The sequence below is a fragment of the Myotis daubentonii genome, chromosome 13 (genome assembly GCF_963259705.1).
Source record: "Myotis daubentonii chromosome 13, mMyoDau2.1, whole genome shotgun sequence".
NCBI lineage: Eukaryota > Metazoa > Chordata > Mammalia > Chiroptera > Vespertilionidae > Myotis > Myotis daubentonii.
Window position 1 is genome coordinate 24377710 of NC_081852.1, and position 18744 is coordinate 24396453.

At 41.6% G+C, this 18744-nt stretch overlaps 1 protein-coding gene across 1 annotated transcript in view; it reads left to right on the plus strand.

Annotated features, from left to right (window-relative positions):
* Positions 1-18744, plus strand: part of CTNNA3 (catenin alpha 3) — a 1315594-nt gene that overhangs the window by 81342 nt on the left and 1215508 nt on the right. The window lies entirely within an intron of this gene.

Below are 18744 nucleotides of genomic sequence, written 5' to 3' on the forward strand. Positions count from 1 at the left end.
TTGATCTTCTGCTTTAAAAAGGACCCCCACTCTTCGGTTCCTAAATACATTTGCCTGGTGACTGTAATATCACTACTCTATTAAACAAATGACGGCTTTGTCTGATTGACCTTTTTGTCAAAATCCTTTCCTCTAAAGGTTAAGCTAAACCTTTGCATCTTTATTTTACTCCCTAATGTTTATTTTAACCCAAACTAGAGAGATCTCCCCTTTATACTTTCATATGCCTTTCTTTTTATAGCTTTATTACTGCAAAAAAGCAATTCGGTACTTTGCTTTGTTGTTTAAGTAGCTTTTAAGGAAAGGGAGTAGTTTTTATCACCAGGAGCTATCTACTAGTGGATTTGTAGGTGAGATAATTGAGCAATGTTTCTTGTTCCTTGGTTATTGGTTTATTGAATACCTTTAAAAAAAGTCCCTAAACATTTCTGAGAGTCGTACCACCTCCCCCCCATATGAGAATGTAGACACTAATAAATGCTGTAACCAAGAAATAAGTATGCATGATTAAGTGCCAGGAGATTTCTAGTTTCAGTGATGCAATATTTGTTTATATTATATTATATTTTTAGTTGTTGTTATTCTTCAATCGAGGATATTTTTTCCACTGATTTTTAAAGAGAGTGAAAGGGAGGGGGACATACAGAAAGAGATAAACATTGATGTGAGAGAGACACATCAATTGATTGCCTCCTGCAAGTGCCCTGACAGGGCCAGGATCGACCTGCAACCAAGGTACATGCCCTTGACTGGAATCGAACCTGAGACCCTTCAGTCTGCAGGCCAATGCTCTAACCACTGAGCACCAGCTAGGCCTATTTATATTTTACTAGAGGCCCGGTGCACAAAAATTTGTGCACTGGCTGGGGGGGGGGTCCCTCAGCCCGGCCTGTGCCCTCTTGCAGTCTGGGACCCCTCTGGAGATAACGACCTGCTGGCTTAGGCCTGCCCCCGGGTGGCAGAGGGCAGGCCCAATCCCTAGGTGCAGCCCCTGGTCGGGCTCAGAGCAGGGCCGATTGGGGAGTTGGGGTGCCGCTGCCTGTCATGCACAGAGCAGGGCGGATCAGGAGGTTGCGATGCCACCCTCAGTCACGATCAGGGTAGGGCCGATTTGGGGGTTGGGGCACCGCCCCCTGTCACACTCAAGGCAGGGTCGATGGGGAGGTTGCGGCGCCACCCCTGTCACGCACAGAGCAGGGCCAATCGGGGTTGGGGCGCTGCCCCCTGTCACTCACAGGGCAGGGCCCATCAGGGGGGTTGGGGCTCCGTACCCTGTCACACACAGAGCAGGGTTGATCAGGGGGTTGGGGAGCTCCCCCCTGTCATGCACAGAGCAGGGCCCTTCAGGGGGTTGAGGAGCTCCCCCCTGTCACTCACAGAGTAGGGCCGATAGGGGAGTTGGGGCACCACCCCCTGTCACACACAGAGCAGGGCGGATCAGGGGGTTGGGGCGCCACACCCTGTCACACTCAGGGCAGGGCCGATGGGGAGGTTATGGCTCTACCCCGTCACACACAAAGCAGGGCCCGTTGGGGGGTGAGGGTTGGGGCACCACAGCCTGTCACACACAGAGCCGCAGGGCGATCAGGGGGTTGGGGAGCTCCCCCCTATCAGGCACAGAGCAGGGCTGATCAGGGGGTTGGGCGCCTTCCCTTGTCACAAACAGAGCAGGGCCGATAGGGAGGTTGTGGCCCCGCCCCCTGTCACACACAGAGCCGCAGGGCGATCAGGGGGTTTGGGCGCTGCCCCCTGTCATGCTGATCCTGGTGCCGGGAGGCCTCTCGGCTCCGCTGATCCCGGTGCTGGGAGGCATATTACCCTTTTACTATATAGGATAGAGGCCTGGTGCACGTGTGGGGGCCACCTGGTTTGCCCTGAAGGGTGTCCAGGATCAGGGTGGGGGCCCCGCTTGGGTGCCTGGCCAGCCTGGGTGAGGGGCTGATGGCTGTTTGCTGCTGGTCACACCCCCTTCAGGGTAGGGGTCCCCACTGGGGTGCCTGGCCAGTCTGGGTGAGGGGCTGAGGGCCAGCTTTAGCTCTGAGGCTTGACTCCAGCTCTGAGGCCTCGGCTGCTGAAAGCAGGTATCTGGTTTGTTTGGGTTCTATAATCGAAATACTGTTTCAACCCCAGCTCTGAGATCCCGGCTTGCTGAAAGCAGGTTTCTGGGGTTTTGTTTAGCTTCTATATTTGTAACAATGTTTCAAACTGCAAGCTCAGAGGCCGGCAGCGGCAGGCGGGGAACCCGGCTTCCTCCATCACTGAAGCAAGCAAGCCTCATGTTCGCTTCAAGCTGCCTGGCTGCCGGCCGCCATCTTGGCTGGCAGTTAATTTGCATAACTCCCTGATTAGCTAATGGGAAGGGTAGCGGAGGTATGGCTAATTACCATGTTTCTCTTTTATTAGATAGGATATTCTAAATTTATTGAGATAGGGAAGAGTGAAAGGCTTCTCTGAGGTAAAAATTTCCACCTGTATTATCAATTAGGAGATGACTATATTTACAAAGACTCCAAGCACCTTCACTACCACTTTACTTGGATGCCACTAACTATTAGGCCCAGTACTAGGCAATTCACACACATCGTGTCATTTAAATGAAGTAGGAAGTAATGGTAAGTCAAAGAGAGCATTTTTTTTAGAATAAAAATTGTAGTTTATATTTATTGAATTTTTATAAAGTGCAAAGCACTGTGCTGGATTATCTCCTTAAATTCCATCCTCATAACAACTCTATGACTATGATTTCTATTTAAAAATTTTATTTTACAATTACAGTTCACATGCCATATTATATTAGTTTCAGGTGTACACCCCTGTTATTAGACATTTATATAATGTATGAGTGATCACCTGGATAAACCTAGTACCCATCTGACACCATACATAGTTATGACAATATTATTGACTATATTTCTTATGCTGTACTTTACATCCCATGATTGTTTTTATAACTGGGAATTCCTAATCCCTTCACCTTTTTCTCCCATTCCCCAACCTCTCTTCCATGTGACAGTTATGAATTTGTCTCTGTATTGGTGAGTTTCTATTTATTTTCATGTTTAGATTCCACATATAAGTGAAATCACATGGTATTTGTCTTTTTCTGTATGACTTATTTCACTTAGCATACTACCCATTCAGTCCATCCATGTTGCAAATGGCAAGACTTTATTTATTCTATGGCTGAATAACATTTCATTTTATATATGTACTAGAGGCCCGTTGCACAAAGAGATTTGTGCAATAGGCCTTCCCTTCCCCTGGCTGCTGGCACCGGTTTTCCTCCAGCACCTGGGACCTAGGCATTCGCTTCAGCCGGAGCCTTCTGTCCTCGCGGCTCCGGATGGAGCCTTCGGTCCTCGCGGCTCTGGACGGAGCCTTCAGTCTTCGCTCCGCTGCTTCGCCCCTGTGTATGCAAATTAACTACCATCTTTGTTGGGTTAATTTGCATACTCTCCTGATTGTCTGGTGAGCATAGCAGAGGGACAGTTAATTTACATGTTTGTCTATTATTAGGTAAGATCACATCTTTATCCATTTGTCTATCAGTGGAAACTTAGGTTGCTTCCATATCTTGCCTATTGTAAATAATGCTGCAATATACATAGGGGTGCATATATATTTTCAAATTATTATTTTGAGTTTCTTCAGACTAAGGTAGTTCTATTTCTAATTTTTTGAGAAACTTCTATATTGTTTTCCATAGTGGCTGTGCCAATTTACAGTCCCACCAACAGTGCATGAGAGTTTCCTCTTCTCTACATCCTCGCCAACATTTGTTGTTTGTTGATTTATTGATGATAGCCATTCTGAAAGGTGTGAGGTGACATCTCATTATGGTTTTAAATTGTATTTCCCTGATGATTAGTGGTGTTGAGCATCTTTTCATATGTCCATTGGTCATCTGTATGTTCTGTTTAGTGAGAGGTCTATTCAGGTCTTCTGCCCATTTTTAAATCAAGTTGTTTGTTTTTTAGTGTTAAGGTGTATGAGCTCCTTATGTATCTTGGATATTAATTCCTTATCAGATTTGTCATTGGTGAATATCTTCTCCCATTGAATAGGTTGTCTTCTAGTTTTGTTGATTGTTTCCTTCACTGTGCAAAACCTTTTTAGTTTGATGCAGTCCTATTTTTTCTTTTGTGCACCTTGCCTGAAGAGACATATCCAAAAAATATTCCTAAAAACAATGGCAAAGAGTTTATTGCCTGTGTTTTCTTCTGGGAATTACATGGTCTCAGGCCTTACATTTAAGTCTTTTTAATCATGTTGAGTTTTTTCTTGCATGTGGTGTAAAAAAGTTATCCAGTTCTTTATTTTTGCATGTAAGTGTTCATTTTTTATTGGAGAGACTGTCTTTACCTCATTATATATTCTTGCCTCCCTGGTAATAGATTAATTGTCATTATAGATGTGGATTTATTTCAGGGTTCTCTGTTCTGTTCCATTGATCTATATATCTGTTTTTAATGACAGTACTATGCTGTTTTGATTACGATAGCCTTGTAGTATAGTTTGATACTAGGAAGCATGATACCTACAATTTTGTTCTTTCTTAAGATTGCTTGGGCTATTTGAGGTCTTTGTGGTTCCATATAAATTTTAGAATTTGTTCTTCTATGAAAAATGCTGTTTAGATAGGGATTTATTTAATTGAATCTTTAGATTGCTTTGGGTAGTATGGACATATTAATGATGTTAATTCTTTCTGTCCATGAGCACAGTATATCCTTCCATTTATGTGTAACTTTTTCAGTTTCTTTCTTCAGTGTCTTATAGATTTTTGGGTACAAGTCTTTTCTGTCCTTGTTTAAATTTATTCCTTGGTATCCTTTTTGATGCTATTGTAAATAAGATTGTTTTCTTTAAAATTTTTTATTGATTTCAGAAAGGAAGGGAGAGAGAGAGAGAGAGAAACATCAACGATGAGAGAGAATCATTGTTTGGCTGCCTCCTACATGCCCTGAACTGGAGATCGAGCCCATAAGCTGGGCATGTACCCTGACTGGAAATTGAACCATGACCTCCTGGATCATAGATCAAAGCTCAACCACTGAGCCACACTGGCTGGGTGACAGTGATATTTTTAGTTTTAGATTTGTTACTTCATAGGTGCAGATTTCTAATACTGTTACCAAGTATAATTGAATCTGGAATGTCATTATGCATACCAATGGAGATTAAAACAGTATTAAGATGTTCCAAAATGAAAATAAACACCTGGAGTTTTTTATTATTATTATTATTATTATTTTATCCAGCCATGCTATGTCTTTTGATTGGAGCGTTTAGTCCATTCACATTAAAAGTAATTATTAATAGGTATGCAGTTATTGCCATTTTATTGCTTTCTGATTGTTCTTGCTGTTTGTCATTGTTCCTTTCTCTTGCCCTCTTCTCTTGTATGTTGATGACTTTAAAAAGTGTTGTATTTGGATTCCTTTCTCTTTTATATCTCCTGTACATTTTTGGTATGAGCTTTATAGTTGGTTGAGCCACTGATTTTACTAAGGGTTTGCTCTAGTCAGTGAGTTTTTTCTTTTCTATATTTTCTTATTCATATTTTTGATCTTTTCTTTCCTACTTAATGAAGTCCCTTTGACATTTCTTGTAATTCTGGTTCAGTGGTAATGAACTTTTAAAGTTTTTTTCTTGCCTGGGAAACTATCTCTTTTGATTCTAAATGATAGCCTTGCTGGGTAGAGTAATCTTGGCTGTAGGTCCTTGGTTCTCATCACTTTGAATATTTTGTGCCATTCCCTTCTGGCCTGCAAAGTTTCTGTTGCGAAATCAGCCTATGGTCTTATGGGAGCTCTTTTATACAAAATTAACTGCTTTTCTCTTGCTACTTTTAAGGTTCTCTGTTTGTCTTTAGCCTCTGGCATTTTAATTTTGATGTGTCTTGGTGTGGGTCTCTTTGGGGTCATCTTCATTGGGATGAACCCAAAGAGACCCACACTTCCTGAACTTGTATGTATGACTATTTTCTTCTCCAGGTTAGGGAAGATTTTAGTCATTATTTCTTCAAAAAGGTTTTTAATCTCTTGCTCTCTCTTTTCTCCTTCCGGTACCCGGATGATGTGAATGGTGTTATGCTTGATGTCCCAGAGGTCTCTTACACTATCCTCATTTCTTTTGATTCTTTTTTCTTTTTGCTTTCTACTACCTTGTCTTCCAGATCACTGATTTGATTATCTGCTTCATCGAACCTGCTGTTTATTCCATCTACAGTATTCTTCATTTATGTTATTGTATCTTTCATTTCTGACTGGTTCTTTATGGCCTCTATCTCTTTGTTGAAGTTATCACTAAGTTCATCTATTATTCCCCTAGGTTCATTGAGCATCCATAGAAACCAGTGTTTTAAACTCTGTATTAGGTTAATGCTTATCTCCTTTTCATTTAGTTCTTTTTCTGGAGTTTTGTCTTGTTCTTTCATTTGTGATATGTTTGCTTGTCTCCTCATTTTAGCTGACTCCCTGTGTTGGTTTCTATGTATTAGGTGGATCTACTACATCTCCCTCCCAGTCTTGGCAAGGTGGCCTTATGTATTAGGTCTCCTGTGAGACCCAGTGATGCATTCTCCCTGGTCACTTGAGCCGGGCACCTTAGCTGGGTGCTCCATGAGTGTCACTTGTGTGGGTTCTGTGCACCCTCCTGTTACAGTTGAGCCTTAGCTGCTGTGGGCATGTTAGTGGGTGGGTTTGACCTTCAGGCTGACTGGCTATGAGGGCTGGTCATGACTACGACAGACAAGCTGTTATGTGTAGGCTGACTCCACAGAGTGGGAGTTGCCGTAGTGGAGCTCTGATGTGTCGTTTGTGAAGTTGCCTGGATAGTGCGCAAGCAGACACTGGGTGTGTTCTGTAGTCTTTTAGGAGGGGACCAAGCAGGCCAATGTCAGCCACCATCTGTGCCTGGCTTGGGCTGTCTGGTGGGAGCACAAAGTGATCTGCAATTCTTTGCCACTTATGCTGGGTTTAGAGGTGCTTGAGAGAAGCTGTGCTGTGAACTGAGGCCAGTTACCACTAGTGTAATGCTTGGGACCCTTTTGTGGGCACCATGATTTGAGCTGAGGCCAGCGAACACTTGTGCTGGGCTGGTGACCACTTAGTGGCAGTTACATTCCAAGCCAACACTGGCTGCCTCTTATGCCAGGCCTTAGGCCACCTGATCTGAGTTACAGTGCAAGTTGAGGCTGGTTTTCACTTGTGCCAGGCATGCTGCCACTTAGTATGCCCAGTACAGGGCATACTGAGGCTAGTGGCTGCTTGTTTGGAGTTAGTGGGTCTTTGAGAGTGATTAGGAAAGTCTTCAGTGTGAGCTGAGGCAGGCCACCTGTGTGGAAAAGCCACTGCAATGGTCCAGGCTGGGCATGTGAGTGGTGGGGCAGGGTCTCCGGAAATCATCAGGGCAGGGTGAACAGTATGAGCCGATTACTGGAGAGCTCAGATTAGTACCCACTTGTGACTACTGGCTGGGAGGAGCAAGGAAGCAACAGAGGAGGAACGTTCCCTGCCAGCACTTCCATCCCTGTCAAGAGCTGCGCTGCACCTTGCCCCTCCAGCCTGAAGCTAGTCAGTTCACTTTCCTCCCGTATGTCCCTGGCACTTTTTGAGCTGCTCCCCCTCCACCGGGGCCAGGGTGAGTGAGTCTTTGAGGCAAGGAGTCCAAATGCAGGCCCCTCTAGAGGAGCCGCTGGGTCTCCAGTAGGCCTTTGTCTCACTCACATGCAGTCCCTGCTGATTTCTCTAGCCAGGTGTGATGGGGACACCTCTTCCCAGCACTGGTGCCCTGGGCTAGGGAGCCAGGGGTTGGCCTTGGATCCCTTGCTTCTGCAGCCAAGAGAGCCTCCTGACTTTTAGTTGCCGTACAGTGGAAGAGAGACTTGCCTGTTCTGCACCTTCACCCGCTCCGCCCCCCGCCCGCCAGTCTCATTGTAGCTTCTTTACACCTTTAGTTACAAGACGTTTCTGTTCAGCTAGTCTTCCGGTGGCTCTCAGTGGTGGTGGTTCTGTAAGTTGTCATTTTGATGTGGTTGTGGGAGGAGGCGAGCACGATATTTACCTACTTTACTATTTTGACTGGAAGTCTCTATGATTACTGTTTTACAGATGGAAACACGGAGGCAGGTTGAATTTAACAAACTTGCTCAAGGCAATAGGAAAAAAACAACTCTGGGACTTAGTATTACAAGGGTTAGAACAGCTTTAAGTATAAATAGCTTTTGGAAGTGCTTAGACAAGTTCATGGGCCTATCACAGGTTGTAATGGAATTTAGATACGCCAGGAGGACATTTGTTGGTGCGTCATCAGAGCCTGGACTTGTGCTAAATGATTTAAGCCACTTATAAGTATTTTAAGTAAAACAATGTACCTCATTGTGAAAAAGGGAAGACCTTTTGTGGTAAATTGTGATATAGTTTTTCATTATTTCATCCTTATGAAAAATTGGTGTGAATTGTATTACTAACTCAATTCTCTTGAGGTTTCACATAGATTGAAGACAAACTGATTTTTTGAGATCATCAACATTAGAATTACTTATCCCAACCTTTCCCCCAAAGTATTCTACAGGACTTATCTTATAAATATGCGACATAAAAATAAATTTTTTTTGGTCCATGCTGCACACAGGATTCCCTCTGAATGTTTTCAATGCACATTAGCATGTTAAAGTCAGTAAGGGATACCGAAGGAAGGAAACTTGTTTTACTTTGCTTAACCCAGACTTTTCCAAACTTCTTGACCCTAGAATTCTTCTACAGTATAGTAATCCTGAAACTTTCTCAGGCCATACTTTGGGAAATAGTGTTTTAGAATATTTCTAATAATATTTATGATTATATTAAATTTCTACTTGGAATAAAAAATAATAGTGGAGAAATATCAGTGCCTGTAGTCTAATGTCTTACTAAGGTAATGCTCAATATGTGTAATTGTCTAACAATATAAGTGGTCACTAATAGTGATAGTCATCTCGGTTCTCTGAGACAGTGAACCTGGTTTTGAACAACTCTAATTGTTAGAGACATTTTTTCTCAAAATGAGCTTAAATCTGCCTCCTAGCTATTCTCATTCCTACTTCTAGTTACGCTTTCTGGAGCAACACAGAATCACAGCAATAGGAAAAACCATTCCCCCACCCAAATAACTGATAATTTAGGACTTACATATAGCTTCCTTTATCTAGGCTGAAAAATTTCTTGACCCTTTATCCTATATAATAAAAGCCCAATATTCTAAGTGTCCGGTCATCTGGTTGTCTGTTCAACCAATCAAAGCATAATATACTAATGATATGCTAAGGTCACTTAACAACTCGCTATCATGTGCACTGACCACCAGGGGGCAGACACTCCAACTGGTAGGTTAGCTTGCTGCTGGGGTCTGGCAGATCCGGACTGAGCGAGATGGGCTGGACATGCCCTGGAGCCCTCCCATGGTCCTGCCCCACTGGCCAACCTCCTACGTCCCTCCCTGGCCCCGATCATGCATCAGTGGGGTCTTTCGGCCTGGTCTGTGCTCTCTCACAATCTGGGCTGAGGGACCCCACCCCCTCCCATGATCGCACGAATTTTGTGCACTGGGCCTCTAGTTCTTGTATAACAGTTCCAGACTACTCGGAATACTCTAGAATTTCCATATCTTGTATGATTTTATTTTCCTGTTGAAATTTTTAATCTTGCTTTTTTTTAAAAAAAATCCTCACCCAAGGATAGTTCCCCCTCCTTTTTTTTTTTTTTTTTTTTTTTTAGATAGAGTGAAAGGGAGGTGGGGGGAGAGAGAGACACATCAGTGTGAGAGAGACAGATTGGTTGCCTCCCACACATGCCCCTACTCAGCCGGATCGAGCCTGCAACTAGGTACATGCCCTTGACTGGAAATCCAACCTGCATTCTTTGATGCACAGGGTGATGCTCTAACCATTGAGCAACCGGCCAGGGCTCAGTCTTGCATTTTAAATACTTGAACAAGGTAAGCAGAATTGTTTTATGATTAAAGTTTGAAAACTTCGGTGTCTGGACTCCCAGGGTGTCTGCTTGTATTACCACTATGCTGGTTTTTGCTCATGGTGTCTTATCTTTGTGTGCTCAACATTATCTCTTCTGGAACTCATCTCGGGAGATTCCTCACTGTTTTATTAGCTCTTTGATGTTTTAAGGATGAAGTTTTTTACATATCATCAAGTCTTGTTAGATTTAATCAGCAGAAGGATTGAACTGAATAACTAATTTGCCAATACAAGAAATAGAAGTCTGCAAAATCATCTCTAATTTTGTCTATGCATATTCTAGATTATTAGGTAGGTTCCATAGAATGTTGACATTAAGATATCTGGAAATAAAAATAGACTCTATGATGTAAACATTGCATAATATACTCTGACAATAACCTTCCCGAATTAATGTCCAACCTTACCTATTATGATAGCTGTTGGTTCATACTGATTTTGTGAGCGATTAAAAGCTCCAAGTTTCTGAACTCAAACTACTCTCAATCAAGATCTTTCTCCTCGGACGCTAGTTTATCTTTCTATATGTAAAGGTAGATGTTACATTTATAGTCATTGAAATTTATCTTGTTAATTCTGGCTTTTTTAATACAGTCCATTCAGATCTTTTTGACTTTTGATTTTGTCTTCCCTCCTAACCTGATGTCATTTTCAGATTTCTTTGACCAAACTATTCATGAAAAATTGTTTAATGACATGGAAAAGTGTGCTATATCTTCCATTCAGATAACATGAATCAAATATTACCACATGTTGAGTGAAGTTGTTAAAATGAGTTTTAAACTCATTTCATTGGGCTACTGTGTAAACCACGCTTATTTATTTTATTCTCAAGTGCTTTCTAAAAGGCCTTCCTGAAATCAAGATGTATTATCTGTGGCATTGCAGGTTTATCAGTGTAGTAACTCCAGTTGTAAAGGGAATGAACCCCATAAGAGCTCTAAGTGACCATTGTTTGCTTGCTTTTATTCTTTTTTTCCTTTTTATTGTCTTCATTTTTCAATTACTCACAATCCTCTTACCTAAGGTTGTAAACCACCTGTCTGCAGGGATCTCCTTGCCCTTAAGATCTAGATAGAATTGGCTTGAACTCTCATTCTGTGTTCGGTCAAGTATGATGTTCTCCCCAAGATTCTGTAAATTTCCTGGGGCTCATATTTTCAGGGTCACCTCTGGCTCCACACTTTCATTGCCTCCACTGAATTGTAGTTCTGGATGCTATTCCTATACCTATTTCATATATTAATTGGACAGATACATGCAAAAGTTGTTGCCATATGTTAATCCATAATTGGAAGTTGATCTTTTCCTCCTTGATCCCCCCACTTCCCCCCTCCCAGACAAGCCATGTTTATGTATATGGAAAACCATATAGAAGCTCAAGAAGATGGAAGGGAAGGAGTTCTGTTGTGTGACAGTATGATCTAACTTGCTTCAATTTATATCAGTGATGGCGAACCTATGACACGCATGTCAGAGGTGACACACGAACTCATTTTTTTGGCTGATTTTTCTTTGTTAAATGGCATTTAAATATATTAAATAAATACCAAAAATATAAATCTTTGTTTTACTATGGTTGCAAATATCAAAAAATTTCTATATGTGACACGGCACCAGAGTTAAGTTAGGGTTTTTCAAAATGCTGACACGCCGAGCTCAAAAGGTTCGCCATCACTGATTTATGTATTAGAAAATTTCAAATTTCTTTAGCTACTTTTTTCTCATTTTTCTTTCTACCTACTCTCCTTTTTTGTCCCATACGTCCCTAAATTCCTGTTATTTGAATACAGTAAGAGTTTCCATCTCTCCACCATCAACTAGGATTCTGCTCATTTGTACCCTCAGATATCACTGTCTACCTTAAATTACTCCTTAAGGTATTTTCTCAATATAGATAGTTCTCTCCCTAGGAGGAATTTTGTAGTTCTCTCTTTCTCCCTCCCTCTCCCCCCACTCTCTTCTGCATGTGTGCGCACACACATCCTACTGTCTATAGATATAAAACCCTAACATGCAAATAGACCAAACAGCGCAACAACTGAACAACCAGTTGCTATGATGTGCCCTGACCACCAGGGGGTGTGTGCGGAACATGATGGGCGTTGGCAGCAGGTGGCAGAGTGCGGAACATGGTGGGCATCTGCCGTGGTGGGATGGTGGAGCAGGTGAGCGGGGGCACCAGACCAAGGCAGGGCGCCGGTTGCTGTCATTGGGGTGAGCCTCTGGTGGTTACTGAAAATTCTATGCTCCGGTGTGCTGTGGTCCTGCCGGGTGCTTGCACCTGCTGCTGGCGATGGCCCTGCTTGCACCTGCAACCAGTGCTGGAGCCGCTGCTTGCACCTGCTGCCGGCGCCCAGTGCTGGTCCCGATGGCTAGGTGCCATCAGCGGGTGTGAGCAGTGGCTGCAGGCCCCAATTGCCCCTGAGGGCTTCTCTACCTCCTCCTGCTCCTGAGGATTGATTGGGGCAGCAGCCACTGCTGGCGCTGGCCCCAATCGCTCTGCGCTGTCAGTGGGTATGAGTGGAGCTGGTGCTGTCAGCACATGGGAGCAGCAGTGGTGGGAGCGGGGCTGCTGGAAGACAGGGGACCAGGGGCCGTGGTGGGAGGGGCCAGGCAGGGGTGCGAAGGATGGGCCGAAACCCGCCCCTGTGCCCACTGTAGCCTCTCAGCCCACAGTTAATTTCAAGGTGCATGAATTCATGCACTGGGCCCCTAGTATGATAATAATCTAGTCCAAATGTATTCTGGGGGAGAGCATCAACTTTAAAGATACAGATTTCTTCTTCTGGACACATATTCTTTCTTCAAAAGCAGTAGACACCTTTTTATTTCTTGCCCTTGTTTTGAATATAATAACAACAGCCTGCATCTCCTCCTCTATTACAACCTTATGATTTCATGCAAGCTTCTGCTCATTTTGGGCTTTTTAGCTCTGACACTTGTATACAAGTTCCTGTACATTTTGTATTTATTATTGTACAGTACCAAAGAATTTCTCTGCTTTCACAATGTTTTCTTTAGTGGCCTTATCCTTTTCCTCCTTATTATGATATTTTCCAAATAACAGAATATTTCATCCCTGCTGAGGTATAATTCCTCTTAAATGTCAGGTAAGTGAGTTGTTATTCTCTTTTGATTAATAGTCTTTACCTTAATAGTCTAAATACTTTCTGATTACCTTATACTTTCTTATCTTTATTAAATTATCCTCTTTCCACTGAGACTTCCCCCAGAGATGCAATTATGATCAACCATTTTTATAAAGGACATAGACTGAGATCACCAACTAGTGCAAACATGATTCACTGTGCTACTCTCAATAGGATAAGTACTGCACCAACAGGGACTTAATATTCACTTCAATACATCAAGGATTCCCGGCATGGGAGTTTTACATGTATCTAGTTCCTTAAGGAAATACATATTCTCTTCTGGGGAAAATAGGTCCAAGTCAAAAGTAAGAGAGGTTGGAGAAAAAAATGTGTCATTTCAATATTGAATCAATTTAAGGAACTTGTAAAGGCAATTTGGCTTTATCACCACTATTGCTCATAGTTTTCTATGGGAACTTAAAAGTTTTCTTTATTTTGTACTGTTCAAGTTTTTTTTTTTTTAACTTTATGGCATATACTTCTCAATAGTTCACATTATATATTTTTATCTGGATTTTATAAGGTTCAACATGGCTTTTGACAATAGGGAGACCTTACTTGAATCTTAGCTCTGTTGATTAACTGGATGACTTTGGGAAAGTTAAAAATCTGTGAGCTGTGTTTTTTTCTTCTGAGCTCTAAGGATAATAACACTCACTCTGAATACTTTGAAAGGATCTTGTGAAGTTTAATATATAAATTACCTGGCAAGAACCCTGTCCCACCTTTCTCCGTGGTAGTACTTTGCTCCCGCTTTTTGACTCTTGCAATGCAATATTGTCTTCATTCTTAAAATAGGAAGGGAATTAAATTTGACACCTGAGTTGAACTAAATTTTTCCCATTTATCATATCACTAGAGGCCTGATGCACGAAATTCGTGCAAGAGTAGGCCTTCCTTCCCCCAGCTGCTGACACCGGCTTCCCTCTGGCACCCTGGACCCGAGCTTTCCTCCAGCCACCGGCAGGCACCCGGGACCCTGGCTTCCCTCGCAGCCACGGCCGGCTTCATCTGGAAGGTCATCCAGAAGGATGTCCCGTCTGATTAGCATATTATGCTTTTATTATTATAGATAACTAGTTTTATATTTTAAAAAGTGGGAATGTTGGTTTTTTTTGGATTAGGAAATAGACCAATGTCATTATAGAAATAGGTCCAGTTTTAATAACTTCTTATGCCAAATACATAGTTTATATTTGCTACGTACATTGCTATAAAGTTTTTGTGTACTTAAAAATGATTCTGGATATAAAGAATATTTATAATGTTGCCAGAAAGTCACATATTACCATATTGATAGCTGAGACTTTTTGAGACCAGCTTTTATTATTAAAGGAAGGTATGTACCAGCAAAAAGAGTTTTTAAAGCTTCTTTTTATTAAGAAATATTAGCAGTTTATAAGGGGAGAAATTAATGTTTAATTAAGAGCTGTTAGAAGCCAAGTATATTCTGCACAAAATCCTAGGAAAAATACACAGAGAGATATTAAGGTTTAAAGAAAAAAGTAAGTCACAAGTCTGGTATTGAAGATGGAATAGGAAAAAGTAGAAAATAGAGACAAATAGGGCACAAATATCTGGTTCTGGCTGAATTCATACCGGAAACTATAGGGACAAAGATAATTTAGATCATGTGAAAATGGTAACTTCTGAAAAGGACCAAGTAGCCCCAATTTGATCAGCTTATTAACCCATTCAGCAAATGCTTATTTTTTGTGTGCTTGCTGTATGCCAGCCTTCACACTATGTGCTGGGGATTCATATTTAGAAAAAGTAACACCAGGGCCCTGCTCTCCTGGAATTTATAGACTAATTAAGAAATCAACAGTATAAGTTGTTATGCTAGAGGTTGGTGTAAGGTGTTAAGGAGGCATAATGGCAGCTGTATCAAGGGGGAGAGTTTTGAGTGAATAATGTTTGACCGAGTTTGGAGAGAGAACTAGACAAGGGAGGTAGTGAAGAAAGAGAGCATTTTAAGTGGAGGGAATGTATATTCTTGAAGACCATTCATACTTACGAATGGCTGAAATGAAGGATGATTGTATGGGAGGAATGAGTTGAAGTTGAAGAGAGTGGGCATAGATCTACTTGTGAAAGGCTATGTGCTAAGTTAAAAAGTTTGAACTATAGTCTGAAACGAGGGTGGGAACCATTAAAGAATTTTAAGCAGGAAAATTATGTAAGTAAATTTATATTTTAGGTCCATTACTCTGTCAGCAGTTGGCAAGGGGGCCAGATTGGAGGTAGAGAGCCAGTAATGAGGCTGATGAAATCATTTGGTGGTGAAATGATGGGGTGGGGTGAGGAGCGAATGAGAGAGATGGCGAAGGAACAGTGTACAATTTGGAAAGTGATTGGAATCTGTTCAGAGAGCAAGGGAAGTAGCAATCAGCCTTCTAGAAATTTGGTTAGGCATTGAGGACACTGGTTTTCTGCATATAGAGAAGCAATTTACGAGCTTTAGACATACTGGACTTGAGGCACATATGAAAGATAGTAGATACTACAAATATATTGGAGCTCAGGGGAGCAAATAAAACGAGATAGATTATGTTGGTAGTGATATGCTTTCATTTCTTTTTTATTCCTTTTGTGTAACTTCTATGGGTATTTTAATTCTCCCACACATAGACTTTATGTTGTGGTCGTCATAATTTACATCTATTCATGTTATGTATTTTTTTTTTTTTACATAATTTAGTTAGTTTTAGTACATTTCTCTTTGAACTTTAATTTTTAAAAATCCTCACATGAGGGTATATTTTCATTGACTTTAGAGAGAGAGGAAGGGAGAGAGAGAGAAACATTGATTGGTTGCCTCCTATACACTTCCTGACTGGGGATCGAACCCACAACTTAAGTATGTGCCCTGAATTGGAATTGAACCCACCACCTTTCGGTGTATGGGACGATGCTGCAACCCACTGAGCCACTGGACAGGGCAAGAACTATCTTTCTGGTTGTTACAGTTCCATGGGACCCGGGAACATAAGCCTCCCTGTCCTCCAAGCTAGGAGATCTTGGGGCACCCCTGGGTGGCCACCATAGAAACTGGGCCACCAGACATGTGTAGACACTCTTCTTTGTGAGAGACTGGTGCTTTGCAGCCTGTTAGTGGGAGAGTCTAAAGGTAGTGACCACTGGCTGGAGCAAGGCAGAGGGGGAGTGTAAAGATGGCAACCTCTAAAAAAAGAATAAAAAAAAGAAAAAAAAAAGAAAAAGAAAAAAATGGCCCTGAGACTATCCAAGCAGGCCTCTGCCTTGCAGACCAATGTTATAAAATAAACAAATGAGTCTTTTTTCATGTAAATTTGGGGCTCATTTCAAAGGACTGTTTTAGCACTGGCCATAGGGTGGGTGAGTCTGTGGAGCCCTTCAGGAGCCTGTTCGTAGGCAGCTACAGCCCCAGGAGTCTGGTGGCTGTGAGCCCCGCTGGTCTTCAAAGCCAGGTGTCTTGGAGGCTCATCTCTCAGGTGCCTGATGTGAGGTATGAACCCTTCACTCCGCACGGTGCTCTGTGTTTTTTAAAGTTTCTGCCTGCCTGTGGGTTGTTCCATTGTGGGGTGGGGTTTATGGCGAGAATGTGTCTCTACTTGCTTCGGTGTGGTTTCCGGCTTGTTTACCTGATGTGAAGTAGTATCTCCACCTTTGTTTAGGGTTTCTCCCCTGCCCCCCCGCCCCACCCCCAACATAGTTGTAGATTCAGTGTGTCCATGGGAGGAGGTGAATTCAGGATCTTCCTACATTGCACTCTTGAATTGGAACGCGATCAGAAAGGAAACAGGCGAGAAAACACTCTTGGGTGCGGGTTTACAGCACTTACTTTTATGGAAAAATTTGGGCTAAGAGATAGTGTTTGCATGTTCTCATTCTCGCCTGCCCTGTGATATTTGATACGATAGCCAAATAGGACAGAATTTGCATTTGTTTCTCAGAGAAAAGACCATCTTAATATTCAGTTTTGACATTTTAGAATACACCTAGATTTGTTTTGGGTTCAGATTTATTCACTGGGCTTTTTTTTTAAGGTTTACATTTTGTCTGTAATGAGTTAAAAATATCAACATTCAACAAATTATTTTGGGATTCTTGAATTATTTTAAATTACCACCCAAAACTTTGACCAAGTACAATCCAGGCAATGCTTAAGGTAAGGTTCAGATTTTACTGAAAGATATTTGACATTAACTCAAGCACAGTGGCCTATTGGAATGAAAAATCTTCAAATTGAGTTAATGTCAAATACCTTTCAGTAAAATCTGAACCTTACCTTAGCATTGCCTTATTTTTGTCTTTTTTACTTCTGCTTCATCTACAAGGTAAAATTAGTGCTTTTATTCTTTAGCATCTTTAAGTGTATATGTGGGCAGGTATTGATGGAGTGTGTTTAATGGGATCTAACAAAAAGCCACTCTACAGATTTTATGACATCCCCTTGATAATTATTTGTTTTATAAATGAAAAAATCTACTTAAATGAATGAATCATCATAGTTTGAGTATTCTGAGCTATTTAGTATCAATCAATGGAGGCTATATGTCCTGATAATGAAAGTTCAAGCTAAAATCTCCACATTATGCAGACTCTGACCTTTAATGAAAACAGTTTGTGGTTATGCATCCTTACTGGATTTTCTCTCTTCTTTGGCTGTAGACTGGTTATCTGGAATTATTGGTTTTCATGTTTCTTATTTTGAATGTATAAAAGTTCACATGGATGTGAGGAAGAAATATCTAAGAAGTAGAGTAATATTTCTCAGGGAATAGATTGATTGGCAAAATACTTTGTATTATTTATAGATAAAATTACTTAAATTGTTTAAAATGTTAGACCTGGTATTATTTTGATTTGAACATAGAGAGAATAGACCAAGGAATAGCAAGGCACAGAAACAATCACATAACATAATAAAACAGCGAATATAATGGTTATTAAAATTATATTAAAGAAATTTGTTTACTCTGCCGCAAAATGGGAAAATGAGCAGACTTTGGCTGCGTTTGAACTGATGGGTGGGACTGGTTCCCATTTAAGGCTCTGAAAATTCTTCCTGTGATTTGAGGCCCAATTCAGTTTCCCTCATGCCTTTTATCTGGCCCAAGTCTCATATCAGGGAGTCTTTTCTGTTTCAGCACATGTTACTTTTATCTCCTTTTTGCATTCTCTTCACTCACTACAATGATAAAGTAGCAAGAGCACAGCATTGTGGTCAAAACCCATTTCAAACTAGGAGTCCAGTTGACTCACTGGTGAAATGGGAAGGGAACTAGGGACCCCCGTGGTTCCTGTGAGACTTATATGGGAAGGCGTACAGTAGCACCTGGACCTGAGCAGGCTCTCAAATATCAGAGTCCTTCCTATTTTTGAGTTTCATGCCTAGCTTTCCGGCAGTCTGTCAGTTCATTTAGCGCAGGAAACGTGTTTTATATTCACAGTGCCTTGTGCACAGTAATGTCTAAAATATTGCATTGTTGAATGTAATTTACCAGCCTGCTGTGGAAGCTTAGTACTGTTATTTTTTATTTCCTTTTCCTCTGCCATCTTGGTTTGAGACAAACACGTTGCTTTTGTGAA